Genomic DNA, 22,925 nt, shown 5'->3' with positions numbered 1-22,925 from the left:
GGGTGTAAAATCTTAGACGAGTCTGAGGAAGGGGAAGACATCTGCTACTTCTAAGAGATTTGGAAAATGTGAGCTCATGACAGCATTTCACGTTGACGAGGTTCTTCTGTTGCAAAGACAACCTTGCAAATGTCTATCCATCCATGTACCCAGTCTGATTTTTTTCTCTTTCTTGCTGTCTTTTTTAAGATCTGTCTGTAAAACATCGCTAGATTATATTTTTTCATTACCAATACTATCATAGTAAAGGTGATTGAGGAGTTTCTGTTCTTGGGCTGATGTAATTTCCACCACAGTTTTGCAAGGCTGTACAAAGGTGATGTGTAACTGCGGAGTCTCAGGGCACAAGGCATTTGGCTATGTTCTGGTGACAGAGAATTCATAAAGCAGAATTTATGTGGTACTTTATGGAACCAGCTGATTAACTACAGCCCTCAATAAAGGAAAGATGCTGTGCGCATTTGAAGTATAGGTATAAAAGAGTGACAATAAAGAAGATGCAAGTGAAAACAATATATTAAGCTCCTGAGAAGCGGATTCATTGGCACGTCTTTGCATTTCAAAAGAAATTGAGAACCTACTGATATGTGGCAGTGCTATTTCACGTTGCAGGACAAAGGTATTAAGAACAAGGGTTCAAACACAAACTCCTCCTCCTGACCTTGGGAAAATGGATTACATTAAAGTATCAAATGTTTTAAGCAAGTCTGTGTTTGTGTGTTGTGCTCTAAGAACTAGTAAGGGCCACAGGGTGGCTCTTGCATTTAACTTACTATAAAGATAAGTTACTTTCTTATTTTATGGCAAAGATTTACCAGGCTTCAAATATATATGTGTTTGGTTTGTTGATTAGAGATGATTTTTATCAGCAAGACGGAACAAGGTGTGATTATATCTGTAAATATTTACATCTTAATTTTGTAAATAATCCCTTTGTAACAAGAAATTTTGAAGAAAAAAAAAAAGTGAAGAGTTTGAGGTTGCTCAGTATAACTTATGCTTTCAAGGGGATCAGAAGTAACAGTGTTGTGGTTTGTTTTTTTTTTTTCCCCTTGTAGTTTGTGAAGTATTTTGCTGCACGTGATCTAAAGTGCAATCTTCAAGCCTGCTCTGATTAATTAGAGACTCAGAAAATATTATAGCATACCATAGGAAAACCTGAAACATGACTGGGTAAATAATCTGTTCTTAGTGGTAGAGTTGTTGTGTATATGAAAGTATTGGATAGTCAACTCTTTGCTAATGCTAAAGACAGTGCTTCTCTGGCAACACTGACAGTGAAAAATACTGTGTTTTATTTCTCCCAGTACTTCAGACATGAATGTCTGTTAAATGTATTGGTTTGGGGGCTGGTGGAATCCCTAAGAAAGGTGTTGCATGGGTTTAGATTGAAAAACAGCTATTTTTCAAGTAGATAGCCAAGGGGAGAGTTCAGAAGCTTATTTCATAGGTATGGCATGGGACTGAGAGTAGCAACAATGTTTTTAGCCATGAAATAATGGAGTTATAGTTATCAGTGCAAACTGTAAATATATTCTCAAGTCATACAAATACTATGTATTATTATATTAGAGCTCCACATTCCAGATGACACCAAGACAAATTTCAGTATGTTCAGTGATAGAGTATTTTCCTTGGCAACACTTTGACAAGTATATTTTCTTACCCTAATTCAGATGTGAGAGAACACCAGTCTCCGAGCTCTTCACAGTCTTAGAGTAATTGCCATTTGTTTTTGTCCTTCACCTCTTTGCTCTTCTGAAAACAGATTGTATTCCACAGCAGGGTTGCAGTGATGAGGTAAAGTATACCCTCCTCTAGAAATTGGATGCTCTGACTTACTAAAGTCACTGCTGCTTGAAAGAGAAATTGGCTTCCCTTGAGAACATACGAGCAATAAAAAAATAAAGCTGTAGATGAGTTTGTACAAGGGCACATAAAATCCAAACTCCTCACTGTAGACATTTTGTGAGAAGTAGAAAACTGATTCACTACTAGTAGTGTGGCCATTGTATTTGTTTAAGTCATTTTTGAAGTCCAAAGCTTCTTTAAAAGTGTTTATTTCCCAGAGGAGACAAATGCAAGATTCTGTATTTCAAGTCAAGTATGCCAGCCTTTAACAAGATTATATGAGTCTTTTCCATGGGTTTGCAGTGTGAAAAATGTCCTTAGCTGTAGGTCACAATGAATAAGAGGAGAAGAAAGTAGACAGAAGAGAGCCAGCCAGCCAGTTGGTTTTATGTGTAGGTTGTTAGACAGGCTATAAAGGACTGGTCTCAAATTTAGACTGGCACTTATAAAGGAGTGAGGTGTACACACACTATTGAAAATGCAAGTCTCAGCGCTGTAGGGTAACGCAGTTACAATATTGGATATTTTTAGGAAATTTATTTTAATGGAACAGAATGCCCTGGGCTTCTGCAAATGACTTCTTCCTTCAGAATACCAGATGCAAAGTTAAACTTTACTTGTTTTATTTCACAGATGACTGTTCTGAATACATAGCCCAGGCATTACAGCAAGAAGAGTGGCATTGATACCACGATGATAAGCACTTTATAAATGCCTACACAGAGATAAGGCACAAGCACAGTCACTCACCAGCTAATTCAGGATTGTAAATGACATCTAAGTGAGATGTAATTTGTGTTGTTAATAAGTGTCTTCTCATGTTAGTAACATGCAAATCTTTGCGCTTTTTTTGTTTTCATAGAGAAATTGGGCCGGAAAAAATTGGCCTATCTACAGAAAGTTCTTAACAAGTTGCTTTGATTGTGCAGTGCTTGCTCCCTCATATGACTCTCTTCTCAGATAACCTATATAAACTTAGTATAAGTAGCCACAGTCCAAGTGAATGAATATGTTCTTATTGCAACTCCTCATGCTGCCATTAAATACAAACCAATGTGCCTGTTGCAGGCACAGTGTCATCCAAGCCCTCTGTTTGAGTTTTTTACTAATGTTAATAGATTCAACCTTACATCGCCTCTCAGAATTAGGGATCCATTTTTATGGAGAGGTAAACAAATGCACAGTTTCTATGACTTGCATAACATACTTCAGGAAACCTCTAGTAGAATTTTAAAGCCCTTGCTTTAATTTCTGACTAAGCTTCCTTCCAAAACAATAATTGCTGTCCTCTCTAGAAGAAAGTTTCAGCTGAATCGACAGAGGGCTCTTTTCCACTTTCTGCTCAGAACTTTTCTTTGTGCTGACACCTACTTTGGTTCAGGGACTCTGAAGCACATGGTTATAATTTCTGTACAGATTTTGGAGATGAACTTCTCCTGCACTAATTTAAATGACTGTCTTCTGCTGAGAAGTGCTAATACCCAGTGCAGAGACCATCTGCCCTCCTGCCAAGGTGGAGCACTTGGGGTCTACGTCTGGCTGAGATGCTTGCCAGCTCCCCCACGTTCAGCAAAGTTTCTTCTCCTCTCTTTCCCCATACATCTCTAAATATAAATTAGGAGTAGCAGTCAGCTTTTGGTAAAACTGTCAGTCCTATGGATAAATTCCTTGTTTATTCTTCCTCACTTTCCATTTGATTCCCCACTGACTTTCGTATATGCTTGTCTTCTCTTCTGGCCTTTATCCCCCAAACCAGTACTGTGCAAATAATTGATTTTTCAGTTTACTGACTGGACTGGAAAGACAGGATTTGAGGGAGTAATGCTTCTTGGTAAAGTAAAAGACCTTTTAAAAAAACTCTTTAAAAATGAAATCTGACGGTTTTTGAAACAGACGTCACTTTGAAATGAATGTGCTTAATTTCAACATTTCAGTGCTTCAGCTTGTCGATCTCAATTTGTAAATCACATTGATCGCCTCAAAACTCCATTTTCCAGCACACAAGCTGTATGCCAAATAATAATAATAACAGTAATAATAGTAGTCATCCTCTTCTTCCCAGGAGTGCAGTAACTTCCCACGATATTAGTAATTTTCTGTTAGTGATGATTTTGCTTTATGTAGCTCCACTTGCTCGTGACGGCTTTTCGGTTCCTGGCATACTTCAGAAACACTTCATCATTGCATCCGTATTTTAGCCTTCTGTTCACATTTTAATCTGTCTCTGCTTTAAGTAGCAACAAATCATGGAAAGCAAGAGGAACGTTCTCAAGTGGCACAGCTGTATGTTCTCCTGAACAGCACTGGGCATCAGCTATTTTCCATAAGACACAAAGTGATAGGCTGGATGAACCTGGTATGACCATCTCATGTTCTTTTATTCTTTAGTGTCCTTTCCCCCAAGGAACTTTTTACCTCACTGGGTCTCAGAAGATGCCTACTGCTCCTTTCCCTTCTGCTCAGGGTGGGCCTACTCATAAGCTCTTCAAATGCAAGTTCAAATATCCTTGTCACCAGGCCAAAATGGCCAGCAGAAGCCAGCTGGAACAAGAGGACATGAAAGCAAACCTCTGGTTCTCTTCTTCCACACTGGAATAACCTAAGGAGAGTTCACAGTCACTCTTTGCATTGTCAGTGTTGTGACAGTCTGTCCTTCCATAGCAAGGAGATGTACCCAGCTCCTGTTCCGACCACATCAGTGATTCAAATTACTCCCAAAATAGTATTTGCCTCTCTCTGTTGAAGTATATGGCAATCAGTTCCAAAAAGCAGCAATGATGATCCTCCCTTCTGTGTCTTAGAAATCATGCCTGACCACATTATGAAAGGAAATTAATGTTAATAGAAATTTGCTTTCTTCTGTCTTTTCATGATTATTTTACTTCAAATAGACTTTAAATGTCACAGCATTAGTGATACGTACTATACATGTGGGTCTGGCAGGCACCAAAAATCAGATGGAAGTTGTAGGGAATACCTGTTTTCAGAAGAATTCTCCAGATGGTAGAGTTGTCAGTTGCTTTAATGCTCCCTGGACAATCAGCCGGCGATTTCCACCTGCTGTAAATCCACACAGCTCCATTAAAGTCAGTACTGATTTATATCAGTGGAGGACCTGTCCTGGAGTGTTCACAGTCTGATGGCCCATTCCTTTCAATAGAAATAAGCCAACTCTGAAAGAGCAGGAGTTTAAAGCAGTTCAGTTCACACCAATTCACAGGAAGTGTGACGCTTCTCATTGCTAGTATATAGATTTAGGATTCTGTGAACAGCCATCTTAGAAAATCAGAACAACATGTAATGTGGTTGTATGTTCCCCTAGCTCCCCTAAAGCTACGTGTTAACCACTATTATAATGGAAGATAAGAGCAAAAATGCTATCATTCTCAGATAATTAATTGGATTTCAAAGTATACCTGAAAGTGAGAGAGTTTACTGAGTCTTTCAGACTGGATTAATTCAACCCCTTTTCTGTATGTTATATGATATAGTTTTAATTACATGCGTATCTACCATTTAGTCTATAGCATCCTATTCTCTTTCAGTACAGAATGTATCTCGTTTGGCCTGATGTTAGATTGCATAATAGAGGAGACAACAGTTACCGTGTATTTCTCCAAAACCAAAGAGCACAAGAGGCAGCAAATTGCAACTGGAGAAGAAAAGGGGGGGGGGGGGGGGGGGGAAGAGGGGGGAGGAGGAAAAGAAAAAAAGAGTCACATTGGCAGAGCAGCTGATGTGTGCTGCCCTGGAGAAATGAATTCTTGTGCAGCTGCTGGCACTGATTTCCTTTGTCCCTCTGCCCATCTTGCTAAGCGAGATTTTTCACAAAGGGTCACTAGCTGCGTCTTTTAATTTTCCAGGTACCTGATCTGAAACTCTGAGGCCTCATTTGCAGAAGTGCTGAGCGCCTAGAACTGAAGAGAATGATCAGCACGAAGTGAACTTGTTAACAGTTTTCAGATATTATGAGAACATAGATCCTCAATACCTGAAACTAGATATCCAAAAATTGACTAGCAGTGTCTTTATGTTGCAAAAGCCTTGCTTTGTAATTTGCATTGCTATATTATAATCTCTATGCATGGTACAGTGGCAACAAACAGCACTGGTGATTGATTAAATACTTCAGCTTCCCTTCAGTTTAATTAATCTTAGCAGCTCTTTATTGCTTTGTAGGTTACAAAGCAACAGAGATTATTGCCATTTTTGTAGGAAACGGAGAGTAGCTTCTCTGCGTGTTGGTTGTCTTCTGAAAGTCTTCATAGGCACATGAGCAGAAAGTTAACTTGCTTTTGAGCTTCAACTGCTTGTAAAACCCTCTCCTGCCTTTCTTAGGATCAATAGCTAGGGAACGCTGAAGCTTCACAGAAACTTTCTAGACAGGCTCTCTGGCAAACTCAGCAGTATCTCATTAGGTGACTTCTCTGCTGCCCGTATAAAGGAGAAAAATCATCATGTTTGAGCCATTGAATCCCCACACCCAAAATATTTCTGCTTGGACTATACATTATTAAGTGCTCAGAAGTTTTGTGGCAGAGGTAGGAGAAGGAAAAAATGAAGCAAGGAGCCAGCCTATCTCCACTGAAATGACTGCAGGTACCTGTGTAAGGGTCTGAATGCCTTTGAACTGGGGAATAGGGTAATGTTTTCAAAGAACCCTTCCACCCAAAGCTGCAGTTCTCTTGGCTTAATAGTTTTTGTGGGTTTTGTTTTGTTTTCCTTCTAAATTCCCAATAAACAGTTTCCCCTTAACCCCTTTTTTTGTTCATTTCTAAGAATTTTCTTGCAAGGAAGGTAAGCTATAGTAAAGTTTGATATCTTTGTGATATATTTTCACTTGCATGCTCTTATTTTTGATTAATTTACCTGATACCTGAACTGCTATTCCCTTATTTCGGTACACCCGTGAGAGCATTCTGGAGGTACATTATCACTCCATGTGATTTTTGTACTCCTTACCCATCCCTTCTTAGAAAAATGTTTCTGACACTGATACCAAAGTTGTTCCAGGAGCTGACCTCCATTCTTGTTCTATCTCCCCATCCCATTTCCTGGGAGAATTTTCATGCCTGGTTACAGAAAAGTAATGGCAGGGCAGCCATCAAAGAGACCAAAGGAGATTCTCTAGTTTAATGCAATACACTCAGATGATGGATCATATCCTCAGCATTCACTCCATGCTCTCCATGAGTGGATGTATTGGCTTCTCCCAGCTTTCTCTCAGCACTTGCAATTCCCTCTTTTCTCTCATGACCTTGGGTCATTTTGCAGTTAATGCCACAGTTGAAGACAATGATGAGAGAAGAGGATTACCTGGCACTTATTTTACAAAGTACTCAGTTCTAAGTTCACTTTTGATTACTTTTTCAGTTTCATAGAAAAAATACTACAACATCAGGAGAGGATTAGCATCGGGTCATGATGCTCTTTCCACTCCAAAATCATACTGCATCTGAGGCTCTCAGAGCTTGTAAGGGTGAAGGGTGACTGAAGCTCCCTGCACCTCCATAAAGAATAGATTGTTCCACACAACATAAATATGCATGAACTATTGGCAAAATAAAATTTGTACTTATCACATAGATATCTTACTCTTTTCCCCAATAATTTTTACCACTGTCATGAGAACAGTCGTAGTCTGCCATTTATTTTTCTTCATAGCTTTTTTCTGGGTTGCAGAATATGAGCACAGTATATATAACCTATAAAAGAGTCACTTGCAGTATGAAATTAACCTTTTAAAGATTCAGTATTTTGCTTATTTACTATTCCACCTGTTCCTCTCAGATTACCAAGGCAGCCAAAGAACAGGTGTGACCAGACAGTCAAACTGAAGAACCATGAAAAGGTTGTATTAGAAAATGTATAATGCATTTAGTGCATATTATTCTGCTGTCTCTTACAGACTTTATAGAGGATTAAAAACCTCCCTCTTGTGACACAGATCATAATGAGAATTGAAAATGTCACAACATAAATTGATTTTATGTTAATGACTGTAGTTAGAATGGGAACTGATTTGAATGTTACTTTTTACACTAAAGCTACCATTATGACATTGCAGTGTTGTGCTATTTCACATTTTCAGCATTCACAGCACACTCAGGCTGAGGACTGAGCACTGCTCATGTAGGAACTGCACTCATCTTACCTTGGGCTTGGACACACACCTTCAATCAGGTGGAGAAATTAAGAGCTTTAACTTGTAAATTTAAGGTAGTCAAACCAACAGCTTCATCACTTCAAGCTTGATCAGCATCACCAACGCATTAATTCTTAATTGGACTTAAACATGAAGAATAAACATGTGAAAAACAAATTTCTCTACATATTGGGTTCCCTGGGAGACTTTTTTACGTTTATTTTCATGTTTGTTGGGGGGTCTATGTGCTGATATCCACACAGTCTTCTTGTTGGAGAAAACACAAAAATGTTAAGCTTAGACCATGCTTCAGAATAAAGTGTAAATGTACATTCACATCTATTCATATGCAGGACTGCATTACTTAAAAACTATTATTAAGTTACCTACTTTATTTACTCTGGATTCTGCTAACTTCTGTGAGAAGCATGGGCTGAATGCCAGCAACTTCTTTACACTATTCTGGGGATGAGGATAAAATGTATGCAGTAATGTGGACAGTCTAAAAGGAACTCACAGACCCAGTAGAAAAGAATAGCTTTCAAGTGAATAAATCAGGCAAATATTGCAGTGATATTGCTGTGTTTTCCTCTGTCTCTAGAAGGTATTAACTTCAGCAGTATAGCCACAAAAACATTTCACAAGTAGCCTTATGATATTGGTGTAATACCCAGTGTTCAACAGTTTTGAAAAACAGGTCAGTAGAGTAGGGTGGAGTTCAAAGCAACTATTTGCTCTCTGAAAAATGCTACTGCTCTGGATGTTGTCCTTCTATATTCTCCTCAAAAGTATATTGAAACATATTTTCCAGAAATGGCTCACTAGGGGTTTGGATGTCTCCTAGGTACACAGATAAGAAGAAAAAGATGAATATCAGCGTAGTCTAATTCCAAACAAGAGATCAAGATGCTTCTTCTCAAAGCACTTTCTAAACACTTATTCTGCTAGCCTTCCATGAATGCCTTGAGAATATAGTGTAGCTTTGGGTTTATCTGTGCACAGAATCATTCCTGAAGAAGATGTGTTTTTTCTTGCCCATAAATAACTTCACATGTAAACAAGCACTTACTAATGCTCTACAAGAATCCTGAAAAGACACGGTAAAGTGAAAACAAATTTGTAGAAAAGATTTCTAAAAGCCCAGTAACAAATTGCGTACTTAAGGAACTGACAGATAGCTGCCAGAAGAAGAATAAATGGGAACAAAAGATAACAATGACTGGAAGCTTCCTCCAAGATTTGGTGTGTATATGAAAAATTGACAATATGAAAAAGGGCAAAGTGGGCTTTCAGATTTCAGTATTAAATACCTGTGAATGTTCTCATTTCCATGAAAGAAAGAAGTTTCTAGAGTTATCACTTTGGAAGTGAAAAATGTAATTGCATTATATTAACAAGTCAGAAAGTTCTGTGCTTTTTGTTAGCTGCTGAAACTTTGGAAGTCTAAATAAAAGAGGAAATAGAGGGCTTCTTTAGATGACTTTCTCAAGAACTGTTGACATTATACATAAAGATGTAATTGATTATTTTGTTTGGAAGATCAAAAAAAAAAAAAATGCAATGATACAGCGATGTTAAAAAAATTGCATGGCATGGCCATGAAACAGAAGGAAAGTGTGTGCCTCTTCATCCTTCTCATTATACTCTCCTTCCTAAGCTCCTGTCCTCTCTGTGCCTCAAAGTCCTTTCTATTCCATCTCTGTCAGCCCTCAGCCTCCTACTATGTCCTCTCTTGACTTTTTGTATGCTGCTCTCCCAGCCATAGAGCCACCTAGTCTCCTAGCAGACATTGTCTTCCCATATAGAATCTGTCCACCACAACTTCAATTAATAACCTATGAACAACTTGTGCCCTTTACACCTCAGTTTCCTGATCTTTACTCTTATTTATATAAACTTCATTCTATGTTATTCCCCATCCCAATCGTAAATATTCTGAGGAAAAGATCGTGTAGTAAATGTTATTCACTTTATCATAAATATTTACGTGTACACAAGCAATAAATGCTCTGTAGTATGAGCTAATGTTCTTTCAGAATGAAGGCATTGCCACTAAGTAAGAATTCTTTGCATGGCTTCATCTTAAAATCTGGTACAATTTTATCTGACTTTTATCTGATTTTAATTTAAGAATTTGCTTGCATGTGTAAAGTCATTTCAATTAGTTTCTTCCCATTATCTCTACAGCCCTGTGAGCAATTGCTGCTGTCTGTAAAAGAGTATGTGTTAATATTTTGCTAGACAAGATTGTAACAGATGACTTTTTACTCTGATTTTCACAGACTGATAAATGTGATAAAGGGTAACTTTTTGGAAAAGTCCAGTCTATTTGAACTTGCAAGCCCATGTGACAAGTAAACCGGGTTCTTGATTTATAATATTCCACGTGGAATGTACTGTGATTAGACTCCTAATGATGAAATATTGCCATTAATACACAAGGAAGAAATAGAAATTTTATTTTAAACTGGAGAAAAGAGAAGAGCTGCACACATTGTGACATTTGATGCAAGGCTTATTTTCAGCTAATCTAATTTGTTTCAATGCATGGCAAATAAAAAAAAATAAAAAAAAATAAAAAAGGCATATATAACATTTTGATTTGAACCAGTGAACCAATTTCTACCGTCCAAGAAAGCCTCTGTGTTTTCCATTAAGAAGTTTGTATACTGGATGGAAGAAACCGGATTACTATGCCACCAGTCAGCAGTCTGTGCATGTAGATCCCTTTGGCTTGTACTTGTTATTAAACTGGTTCACTGCACTCTGCATAAAGTGTTAAGTCTCTTGGTAGGGAAGCACATAGACCTGTGTTTATTCTGAGGAACTTGTGAACTACTGTAATTCATTTCTTATTTATAGTTTAACTATCTCTAAATTGATGTAGCTTTTTATAAGGAAATGAACAGCCAATATTTTTTAACAAACCCATGCAATTTTATGCTTATAGAATTTATCTGCCTGTGGATCAGCAGCATAACACAATTTTAATTACACCTACCACACTTCACTGAATTCTCTCATTCATAGCAAAGTCTTATCAGAGTAAAGGTCCATGAGATGTATTGAACTCTGCTGAGCCCAAAGTCACATAGTTTGCGTTCTCATCGTTTAAAAAAAAAAAAAAAAAAAAGGCACATCATTTGCACTTTTGTTTCAGAGGGAAGTTATAATTATTATTATATACAGAACTGATGGAAAATACAAACTGCTAAGGGCCTTTGTGGTTAAGAAATCAAGTGCAAAACTTTCTAAAAACAAATTATTAGTGAAAAAGAAAGGAAGTTGAAGCAGGTCAGCAACACTGCATTCAAACAGTTGTTGTCAATTGCTCGTTATGTATTAATCCATGGCTAAATTGTTTTTTCTAAGTTACTTGCAGCACAAATATAGTTCTCTTTAATAGTGCTTTGTATCAGAACACTCACACTTTACTGCAGTGTTTTCTGAATATGCAAATAGGAATTCATTGCAGTTGCCTTTAGTGCATCTGAGTGTCAAGTAAATGAGTGAAAGGAGGCTGCATCCAATGGCAAAGACCTGAAAGCACTTCTGCATATGCTGTCCCAGTGTCTTAGTAAATGTAGAAGTGCTGTTTTTTTTGCAGCAGTCACAGAGAGGGGAAAGGCTTCAACATCTATACGTGAAGGGCTTCCAAACAATTTTTCCCAATTCCAAAATGAACAAAGCCATAGAGAGGAATTAGCTTTATCAAGGAGTATTTTTCTTTATTGTGTTGAGAAATATTGGAGGCATTTTTAACAAAGGCAATATAATTTCTTTGCCGAACTTCCTTTCATAGCTGTTGAGCCTGTAAGCAAACTTCAACAGAGGAGCAGAGGTCAAGATTCCTCTGTGTTTTGTGATAAATTTGGTGGATGGTTGAAAAGAAAGACTCAAGAAGGGCTCAGTAGTTCCCTAATGTGCTTGGCCTGATATCAGTCACATAGGCAGCAGAAAGTCCCCATAGCTGCTTCTTAGTTTTGTGGGAAGGGAAATGTTGTGGGGGAATTTGGGGATGGCTTTGGCATCTATGGCATTAGGGGGTTGTATAGGCTTAAGCCATAAAAATGGAGGAAACAAATCTGAAGCAAAGCAAGTGTTGATAATTCTATTGCTTAGAGCACAATTTATTTTTGTATTTTCCTGTATAACTATTGACTGATGCTAGTAGTTTGACTTTCCCTTAGAAAAGTAGAAATACATGTACAAAATAGGAATGAAGAACTAATTGAAGGGAGTTCTTAGGAAGACTTTTGATTTGAAGTGCATCTGTAAGTGACTGGAGAAAGACAATCTGAAACATCTTAATTGATGTGCTGCTGTCCACCATCCTGCACTCCTTGGCATGTCTTGTACCATCCCCAAAGTTTGACAGCAGAATTTTCATGGAAGCTTTTCTAAGTACAGATGGACTGTGCACAGATGGCTGAAATGCATCCTGTACAGCCTCTCAGTTTAAAAGAAAAAATAAAAATATTAGATTTGGTTTTACTCCTCCATCACCCATTCCAATTATTGTTTTTTCTTTCTGTCACCACGGCAATTTGTTACATTCATTTTTCTACCCTTGCAAAGTACGTTTTATACATCTGGAAAGGGTTGTAAAGTTCTCTATTTTAAGATAGCTTTCTTTTAATTATGTACTTGATTAAGATAATAAGGGGACCAGATATTTGCTATGTCTGTCTCACATAAGCAGAATAAAAAGATGTTTTCTGCAAGCTACAAAAAGCAAAGAGAACGAAGAGCAGTGGCAATGCTGATGAATGCTGATGTGATGATATGGGTCAGCAGTATGGGCAGTCTTGTAGTCAGTACCTCAGTGCCTAATTGTCATGCATTTGTCTGTTTTTGTGTAGGCATCGTGTTAAAGATGAGTTTTAAGGAGGATGGTGACATGACTTTGCAGGTGTTTGCAGGGAGTTTCTGACAGGTATGACAAGAAAAGATGAAGATACTCATTTCAAAATTTAGCAACTGGGTAATAAAAACTGTCATCATTAACAAAGAGAAGCCAGCGAAGGTTTAGTAGAGATATGATTAGAAGTAAAATAGAGAGAAATTCGTAAAGGGTCCTGGAACAAAGACTCATAGCTTGTTTTATCCAGTGAGGAGTGGGAGGCTGGTGGAAAGATGCCAGGAGCAGAGGGTGGTGTTGTCAGCGTGAGGAGCCGGGTGAAGAATGGCATGGTCAGTGTGTTGAGCTGAGCTACATTATCTTTGCAAAATTGTGATAACAATAGTATTGTGGGATGGGACCCAAGGCATTAGAGAGGGAGTTCAGTGAGTTTAGAGACGATGGGACAGTTGCGTGGGTTTGTGGTAGAAATGTAGCAAGTAATGAGAAAATATTTCCCATTTTGAAAGAGAGAAGTCATAGTGATTCCTATACTAGAGAGATTTAATTCAATGGTCTTACAGATTTATTCGGATGACAGGGACAATGACATAATTGGAAACATCTGTAGCATTTGCACAGGCAACACTAGTTAACAAAAGAATTATTTTTTTAAACGAACGAAATGTACCAAATTCTTTCAAAGTGAACTGATGGTGAGAGCAAGGGGAGAGAAAAGAGCGTGTCATTTTCATTTTCTAAACAAGCGGGATAATGTTCTTCTGAATTCAACACAGCAGCTATTGAATTTTTTATTCTGAGATATCATAAAAGATGTGGTTATAAAGTACAATTCCCACAAAAGGAACTAGGTAGAAAGCAGGCTCATTGGGATGTGGATAACTGAATTTCCTCTTACGAAAATGTGATTGGCAGATTGATAAGCCAAAAAATTCAGCTTTGAGTTGAAAAAAAATGAAATTGAAAAATCTGTAAATCCTCAGCTACAACTACATTGCAGATCTCAATTCACCTCTATGAGTTCTTTCGCTCATAAGAGCTCAGGAATGACTTTGTTACCTTTCTTGACCTATTGACATTTACATCTCTTTTCTAGAATAACAATTTAATTACTTTCAAGAACTCCAAGTTACTGTATACATATTTCACCATACCTTACATATGATGTAACGTGTGGAAAATTTTTATAGATCTTTCTTCCTTTTGCTTCTTCTAAATAGCACACATAGAGGGTACTAGAAGGGGGAAATGATCATTTCTTGTTTGGAGCAGGTCAGGTCAGGAGCCTAGCAACCAATCTGTAAGCCATGAGACACTGCCAGCTGTAAGGTTCCCCTCCGTGACCCCACCAGACATTCTCTGTTCCCTGGTCTTATTGTGCCCTGATGTTGGCTCATATAACATGTCTTTCACGTCTGCAGTAAATACCAAAAAAAAGCCTAGTGGTTTTATTGGAATTTTGCTCGCTGGCTTGCAAAGGTTGCCACAGACTACCCCAGAACTGAACTTACTCCCGACTAAGTGCTTAACTGCAGTAAGTTATGTTCCTTCCACACTCACAGCTGTCTCCTGGTGACTGATGACAAGTAACCTGCACCTCTGTAGCATCTTTAAGAAATTCTTTAGACTAATGCTTTGTGCCACTACCTTGTGACTCTTCTCTGTAAACGTACCAGTGCCCAAGTTTGTATCGCCAGGGTTTCCAGTTCAGCATAGCTCTGATGAAGGAAAATATATAGATTTGTTTTCACGAAATAAGACTGCTGGGGATTTTGAAATTACTTCTGAGATGATGTTTAACAGTAAAAAGGCCTTGTAGGTTGAGTTAACATTTTCACTTTATAATTTTGACAGTGCAATATAATGCAATCGAATTGATCAGGTTTTCCTGCTTTTCTGTTACAGAGCTTTTGAGGGTCTCAGTTAAATCATCTTACTTGCAGATTGATTACTGGGAGGGAATGTATTGCTTGAGGTTTAAATTATCTTGCTGAGAACAGACTTTAATTTTAATTTTTTTATATTTTTTGCCTTTTGTGTGGAGTACTGTGGAAATGTTGTATCCTGTTCAATTATATGTTTTCAAAATGTTATATGTTTTCATCTGTGTTTTATGAAGCATATCAAATATTCCTCACTTTTCATACTTTATAAATCTTTAGAAATTTTTTTTTCTCTCTCTATGTCAGATATTTCTTCAGGAATACAAAGAAAAGACTGAGGATTTGTTTCATTTTTCAAAAAGAAAATCTGAGTATGAACTCTCTCATGCATGAGCTGTTATTTTGTGTATAGCATTCTGTATGCTGGGGCCTCATCAGGTTAGTTTGAGGCACCAAGTTCTCAGTTATGCAGAGCTGGGATTTAGAAATTCAGCAAAACATTGAAGTGCTGGGGGGCAACAAGTCCAGAGGGAGAATACAAGCTACTTCATTTCTAATTCAGCCCAGTGGTATTTCACTGCCACTTCTTAGGCACTAAAAAGGTCTTTTGCAGGAGGTCCCATGTGCAGAGCTCCCTGTGAGGCTTCTGGGTTGTGGTTCTGGAGCACAGGGGGACAATTCCCTGGCTACCAGCCCCAGCTCCTCAACCTTCAAGGGCAATTGAGATTTCAAAACTAGTTGTGCACCAAGTTGCCTCTGGCCAGGAGAGCATCTCTGCTCAGTGTGTGCAGGTACTGAGAGATGGGAAAGTGAGCATCTGCCACTAGGGCTTGGACTCTTCTCCAGGAGTCATCAAACTGAAACTTGGATGATTTAACATCTGACTTATGGACACCAAAGGACTTACCTCGTTGAAGGTCACATTCTATCACTCCAGTCATGATAGATATGAGAGCAGAACACAGCTCAGGAGACATCTTTTTCATTTTTATGAGATACCCTAGGATCCCACCGTGCTTGTCCTGAGTTTGAATTTTTTCATTCTAATTGTTTCTCCATAGGCTATAGTGGTTTCTGTAGGGAGCTCATGACAGAAGCACACCTTTAATCATTGGTAATTTTTTTTCTAAATCCATCCAATAGTGTGATTTGTTATCACCCTAGAGCTGCTGTCTCCACTCTATTCTTCCATCCCCGCTATCTTTCTGCTTTTTTTCCCCATTGCTTTACTCATAATACCTCATATGAGAGTCCGTCAAGTCTGAAGCACTAAAGTGATATAACTCATTTAATTGATACAAAGTTAGAATGGATAGAAAATTGTATTGACTCACCGTGATTGAACATAATTATAGTATGAGAATCAGGCATCTTTAATTAATTGATTGCAATGTAAATTCATTTACAACTTTTCTATACCACTACTCACATTGTAAATATACTTGCCAACTCCCATTTACAGTGGTTCAATTAGTTGACTGGATTAAGTACTTTTTTCTTACTGAGCATTACACCTTTATTTACATACTGAAAGATAAAGACATTAAGTTAAGACTTTAACCTTTGGTCAGGATCTCAGAGATCTGTGGAGGCAAAAACCATCACTCATAACTGCAGAGGCAGTCAGCACTGATACTTAAGTCTTCAAGTATGTTATCTTGTCATTCACACCACTAAAAAATGAGATCTTTCATAGAAAGTAATATTTTAAATATTCCAAGATACCTTCTTAGTTTCCAATTTAGGGAATGTTTATGGAATATATAGATAAATGTGTAGTGCAGGGAATTGGTTCTTTTCTCTATCTCTTCCTTAGTAGACAGTTAAAAGGACCTATATCTGCACCATACATGGTGTGGATATGAAGAAATACAGAGTGTATTCAGCCTGGAGAGCTGCAGATGCTGCTTTTTTTGGCACTGGGTAGAAAAAAAAAAAAAAAAAAGTTTAAAAAAAAGGAAGGAAAGAGAAAGGAGAAGGTATTTGATCCATGTGTGACACCACTTAAGTAAATGGTTTATTAAACCATTAATTACCATGCTTGCTGTCTGATGGTTACATACTCAGTTTTGGTTGAACTTTCATGTTTTCTCCGAAGAACCAATTACATTTGGATACCAATCAAAATTACATTTTCTGTAACAGAACAGGTTTTTTTGTTTTTTGGTTTTTGTTTTTTTTTTTGTTTTAATCTATTGTTCTACAAGCTGTTGTTTTTCAATGAAACCAACAGCAGCAAAGGTCAGGATTTATGTAATAACATTAGCTGTGAGTACAAAGGAGTGAGAATATGAGCTGGAAGCCAGCCATTAACCATGGCAAGCTCTATTCTTTCTTCTTGCAAAGTATTGCTTGGTCATAAAAGAATATTAACATCCATTGTATATACCCTTTCTCTACACACTTTTGGAAATGTGTAATGTTGCTCTTAATAATGACATTCCATTATTTTCTATCTCACAGTTGTCAATAAATCATTTGTTAAATGAATCAGGCCTTGTGAACTTGGACTGGCAAGATTGATTTCTGTGTGACATTTCCTTAGGAAATGAATTAAATCTAAGAAAGACAAATGTGTGCACGGTGGCAAATTGTACTTTCACAGAGAGGGTATTTATGATGAATAGAAGGAAGATAGAGTACACATGCTTCAAAGAACACATTCTTGTAATGATGCACAGTACTAATACGATCTGAAGTAAAGATGGTAAGATCAGAAGCTTTCAGTGCAGAATGATTACCATTTCCTTTGAAACCATTATTTACTGTAAATTCCTGAGATACTTTCAGAAATACTTTCAGTTCTTTTATTGTAATTTACATAAATCCTTTTTTTTTTTTTTCCTTTGTATCTCTTCAGTATCCATCAAAATAATTGGGCTTTCAGCAGTGCTTTTTACAGACAGGTGGATATGAATCCAAGGGTGGTTTTTTTCTCTTTGCTGTCTGCCTTTGCAACAGCTGAAGGAGGCTTCTCTTGCATTATTGCTTTTATATGGGAGTATCTCTGTGATTATGCCTGATACATAGAATTGAGTCAATATGTGTGTTGTTCACCTGTTGTTGCATAGACAGCTAAATCCAATATCAATCATCCTTTCTTTCATATTTGTTTCTTGATCAAATTCACACAGTCTGATCTAATGGTTTCTGATTCGTGAATCCTTTCATTGTCAGTGAGAATTTCAGGAAAAAAAATAATGTATATATATATATATATTCTCCAATGGCTTTTTCTGATTTTTTGTACATTATAAGTGAATTTCTCTTGTGTTTATTCTTTTTGGAGCCATGGGAAATGGACAAAACATTGTTAAAACTTAATATCTGCAAGAATATTTGAGAATATTCAAAATTTACATTTTGAAAAAAAGTGCAAATTAGTATTTCTCACACTGAAGGACTTCTAATGTAGAAGGAGGATGGAGAACCATTACAAGAGCACTGTCTTGACTTTAGTAGCTTAGTTTGAAAATATTGGCTTTACTTCCAAATCCAATTTGCAGCCAATTAACCATAGAAAATACTATGCAGCTGAAATCTACACTCTTCTAGTTTATATGTGTACAAATGTTGACTAGTTCATTTGACCTACATATAATATAATTCTTTCTATGCATTTCACCTTCACCATGGAATAACAGAAATGCTGTGTTTTGTAGAACAATCCTAATGAGATAGTAATACAACTATCAAACTCTATGAAGTACCAGCACATCATTCATGTCTGCTTTCTTCCATGTCATTTAGCTTAAGGCAAATGCTTTCACTTACAAATAATGTTGACATTTAAGTAGTTGTCTGAACCATTTGAGTATATCAGCAATTTTTTTCTCAGCTCTTCAGTTGGCTTATGTTGTGTTTGTCCATGTAGATCAGCATTTCTCAGCATTTCTGCTAAAACAAAATCCTTACCACAGGTCTGTCTGGCAGTAGATAGAATGGACTGTAGTTCACAGCACCGAGACAGAAGAGACACCCTAAAACCTCCTTCACAAGTCTAGAGCATATGACCCCACTTTCCACTTCTTCCCTGCCTCCTCACAGAAATGAGCCAGTTTCCTTCATCACTAACAAGTCAACATCGTCTCCACAAAGTCTATCCAAATGTTTTGCTATCACACATATTTGTTGGGATTTTTTTTCATATTTGTATATGAAAAACATATTTGTATGAATCTTTTTCATTCTTATTATTGGCCATCATCTCTTGACTAAAAACTGGAAAAGAAACTTCTACCTTCACAGATAAAAAGCACCTGTTGGTGCCCAAGGCATTTGTAAATACACACTGAAAACAAGGACTTGGTAGCACAAGCAGCGCAGCACTAACTCCATTAGCTGGAAGGAAATGAAGAAAGATGAGGAAAGTAATATTTATTATTTAGTTCAGGACGTAACCTTTGTGTTTTACTTCAGCAGCTTTCAGAAACAAAACGGATAGTTTGGCACCACAGTTAAAATGTTTATTCCATGAGTTATTCTGCAAAACATATTGTTCATTTAATACCCATCGCAAATGCTGTGTACCTGCTGAAGTGGTTCTTTTCCAGATGAAGGATTAGCATTAGAACCAAGGGAAACATTAAAGCTTCCTCAGATCAAATTACTCAGACAAGTCCTAATTGGCTTAATAGGTAAATTTATCCAGCTTCACATGTAGGTTGTACCATTAAGTAGTATTACTCATACATAGTTTTACTCATTTGGATTTGCTCATCCAAATTTAACATAGGTACTTTAAGCCATTCCACAGATTAATTTTAAACAACTGTTGATTATCAAACTTACTGAATCCTTTCAGGTTAAAATTTAGCAACTAAACTGTGCTCCTTTATCAGCCACAGAGAAATCAAGCTGCCCAATTCTGCTGTCAGTTTCCCTGTGACCACATTGACTAGCAGAGGAATGAAATTTTATTTTCACTATATTCAGGATATAATTATACTAAACTAGTACACAGATTTATGGATAACAGCCATGATAAGTCATAATACATCAAGTAGGAAATTATTTTTAATCTTTTGAGTGTTTTAAGTCTGTGAAACGAGACATACACAAAGCATCTCGCAGTTTATTAGCTTACGATAAAACAATGGGACTTTGTTCTTTAATGTGACTGCTGATTTTTCTGAAAATGACAGGGATAGCAAATATTATACTGCTGTCTGTAAATCTACAGGTATTTTAATGTCTTGATGTTTATGTGCATGAACCTGCAGCAAAATGGAAAAAGTACATTCCAGCTCTGTCACGAAGTAAAATAAACATTAAAAGGGCAAGCGTGTGAAAAGATATCCTTGCATCTTTAAGGTGCATCACAGAAACAATGAATTCTAAAATGCATGAGACTACGTTTGAAGAGAGACTGAATTAAAAAGGTCTTATAGCCTGCTGCACCTGCAAAAGTCGGACTCAACTTTCAATTGCATCCAAAAAATTTAGCATCTTGGAAAAGCAGAATCAGGTCCATAGCCTAATTTTGATAGTATGGTTCAAATGTACTCAAATACTGATAAATGAAATAATCTAGGCAAAATATTGGTTTAACTAAAGGTTGAGTTCCTGTAGATATCTCTGCACACTGTAAGAGAAGCCTGTCAGAAGCATGGGCTCTGTTTCCCTGTAGCATTCCCAATTAAAAAGCTGCTGTTGTAAAGATGCTGATGTTTGCATAATGTAAAATTTTATCTGGAACTCCAAATCCTCGCTTCTACAGGATGCCTGCCTGGACCTTTTACAAAATTTGTTAATTGCAAACACTTTGAGAGCATTGATCCATGGCTGCTCTGATTAAATAATTATTCTGAAGAGCACCTATGAGGGCTGACAGACGATGGGTTTGAAAGCACTGCACTAGATCTACATTTAAATGAGTGCCGCTGGCCCCCTCCCAGAACGTTGTTCTTTCCTTAGCCGTCTTTTCAGGTACGGTTACAGGTCTTTAATTTTCTGCAGAACAACTAAAGTTTAAATTAGATTCAGGTTGTTTTCAGTTTGGCCATCAGCAAGTAAGTACCTAGGCTTGAAGAAAGGGGTCTACTTTCCAGCCAGGCTTTTCTTCTTTTCTATGCCTTTTTTTTTTTTTTTTTTTTTTTTTTTTTTTTTTGCTCACAGACTTGTCTGTGCTTTGGGGAGATGATAATAATTGCTTCTACAAAGGCTTACAACTACCCTACAATACACTCTGTCAGCCTGGCTGCTTTCAAAGCTTTCTCAGCCACAGTTCCAATTCTGTCATATTATTTTTAAATAAATTCCTCTCACACAAGCCATTTTTATCCTTTTCAGAATTGCTCGGCTTACTGTTTTCATAATGCCACAGGATGGTTTTGATCTCACTCACCTCCTTTTCTTTGGTTGTTAAATATTTTAATAGTGCAAATATTTAAAAAAAAAAAAATCAGGATGTTTTCAATAAATCATATCCTTGAATACACAAAATTCAATCCTCTCTCTAAAAGACTTTAACATACACAAATGCATATGAAGAGCTGAGAAAAATAAATGACATTTTTTTAAATGATTCTTTAAAATATGTATTCGTAGAAGATTTTTGAAACTACATTCCATACTTCTTGAACTTATTGATTCCCCCAGCACCTAACTGGCCAGGCGCTCATTACTATGTTCACCTCATACTTTTCCTTATACTGTTAAAAGAAATAACATGGCTATAGGAGGTACATATCATGGTAGGTAAACAACAGTCAGTAGGGTTTTGAGCCTTTTTCTGTATACAGTCTTCCCTGACACACAGTTCAGCTTAGCTGTCCTCTTTTTCAACCCAGAGTTAGCTTTGGGCTTTTGCAGCACCCCAGCTCTTCAGTTGAGGAGCAGAGACCATAGTGGTGGAAGCATCAGTTCAGCCAGGTTTGTTAAAAACCTGGTGTGTTAAAAAGTGAGCCTCACGAAGTTTGGGAAGGGAAGAGGTCCTCCATCATTTCCCACACAGCTAAGGTCCCATCATTTGGGAAGTTTTCCCATTGCTCACACCACTGGAGGCAGTTTCCTACCCAGAAACCAAGCCCCTGTTTGCAATGCACCTCGTTCACCTTCAGTGAGAATTATGTTTCTGAATGCCTTTGTTACGGTGATGTATTTGAGCATGGATGAACCAACCCAGGCAAGTGTTTGCTAGTGTATTGATAGCAGTTCACTCCTGGGAAGTTAATGGTATTTCACCGGTGTAAAACTGGTTCTAATAAAAAACCATTCAGATCTAAAATCCATTCAAATTTGATTTTCAAAATTTATTGTATTTCCTTAAGTAAAATTACTCCTTCAATTGGTTGTTTCATATTGCCCTGAACACTGTGTAACTGCTGTGTATTTCATGGCTAAATGTACGTATTTCTTGACTTTGCAAGGTGCAATAGTGCAGAGAGAGTTCTGATTTCCTTCTAGGGGATCTTTGCAATCCACTGGGGAGCTGTGTTGTCTCGTTTGCACTTTCTTACTGAATTTCAATCAGTTTTCCTAACCGTTTGCTGTAAGAATTCCCATGGGACATCTTCAAATGGACCCCATGCTGTCCAGCAGCTCCTCATTTTCTCTTCTCGGGTTGTCTGCGTCTTCTCATTTGAGAATAATTCATCACATGACAACGTTTTTCATTAATGATGCCCTGGTGGTATCAGATGAAGTAACATTCAGTGGGGAACATAGAAAATAAATACAAGGATATACACAGTATAAAATAAAAATAAACTGTTGTGCAAAAAAGTTAATGAGGGGGAAAAATAGTTTCTCCTGGCATATGCTGACTCAGGAGTATGTCTCCATCCTGCTTAAGTGTGGACAAATTGGATTTATCTTTCATTCTGCAAAAGTCCCTGAGGAAGCCAGTAAAGATGGTGGGCTCCAGTAAAATTGAAGTGAACCTCCTCAGTTGCTTCTATGTTTTCTTGTATGAAAAAACAGTGTAACCTTTTTAAGTGCCTCGCAAAGATGAACTTCCCAGCGTTTTCACAATTAATGCAAGCACAAAAGGAACTAGCATTAAGTACTATGAAAGCAGATGTACGCTTTGCCTACAGCTTTAGAGAGCGACCTTTGTAGCTCTCAATCTTTGTTTATGCAGTTCTCACTGAGCTTTGTGTTTTAAATGTACCGTTTTAAGGAAGGTTCAGATCAAAGCCTGTTACGTCTTCACAATAACTCAGCTGCTCCTGTAATCATCTCA

At 37.4% G+C, this 22,925-nt stretch overlaps 1 protein-coding gene across 1 annotated transcript in view; it reads left to right on the top strand.

Annotated features, from left to right (window-relative positions):
• Positions 1-22,925, top strand: part of SPOCK1 (SPARC (osteonectin), cwcv and kazal like domains proteoglycan 1) — a gene marked incomplete at both ends in the record, with an annotated part of 283,060 nt that overhangs the window by 239,007 nt on the left and 21,128 nt on the right. The window lies entirely within an intron of this gene.

The sequence above is a fragment of the Netta rufina genome (assembly GCF_964035555.1).
Source record: "Netta rufina genome assembly, chromosome: 14".
NCBI classification, from domain to species: Eukaryota; Metazoa; Chordata; class Aves; order Anseriformes; family Anatidae; genus Netta; species Netta rufina.
This window is presented reverse-complemented; position numbering and strand designations above follow the sequence as displayed.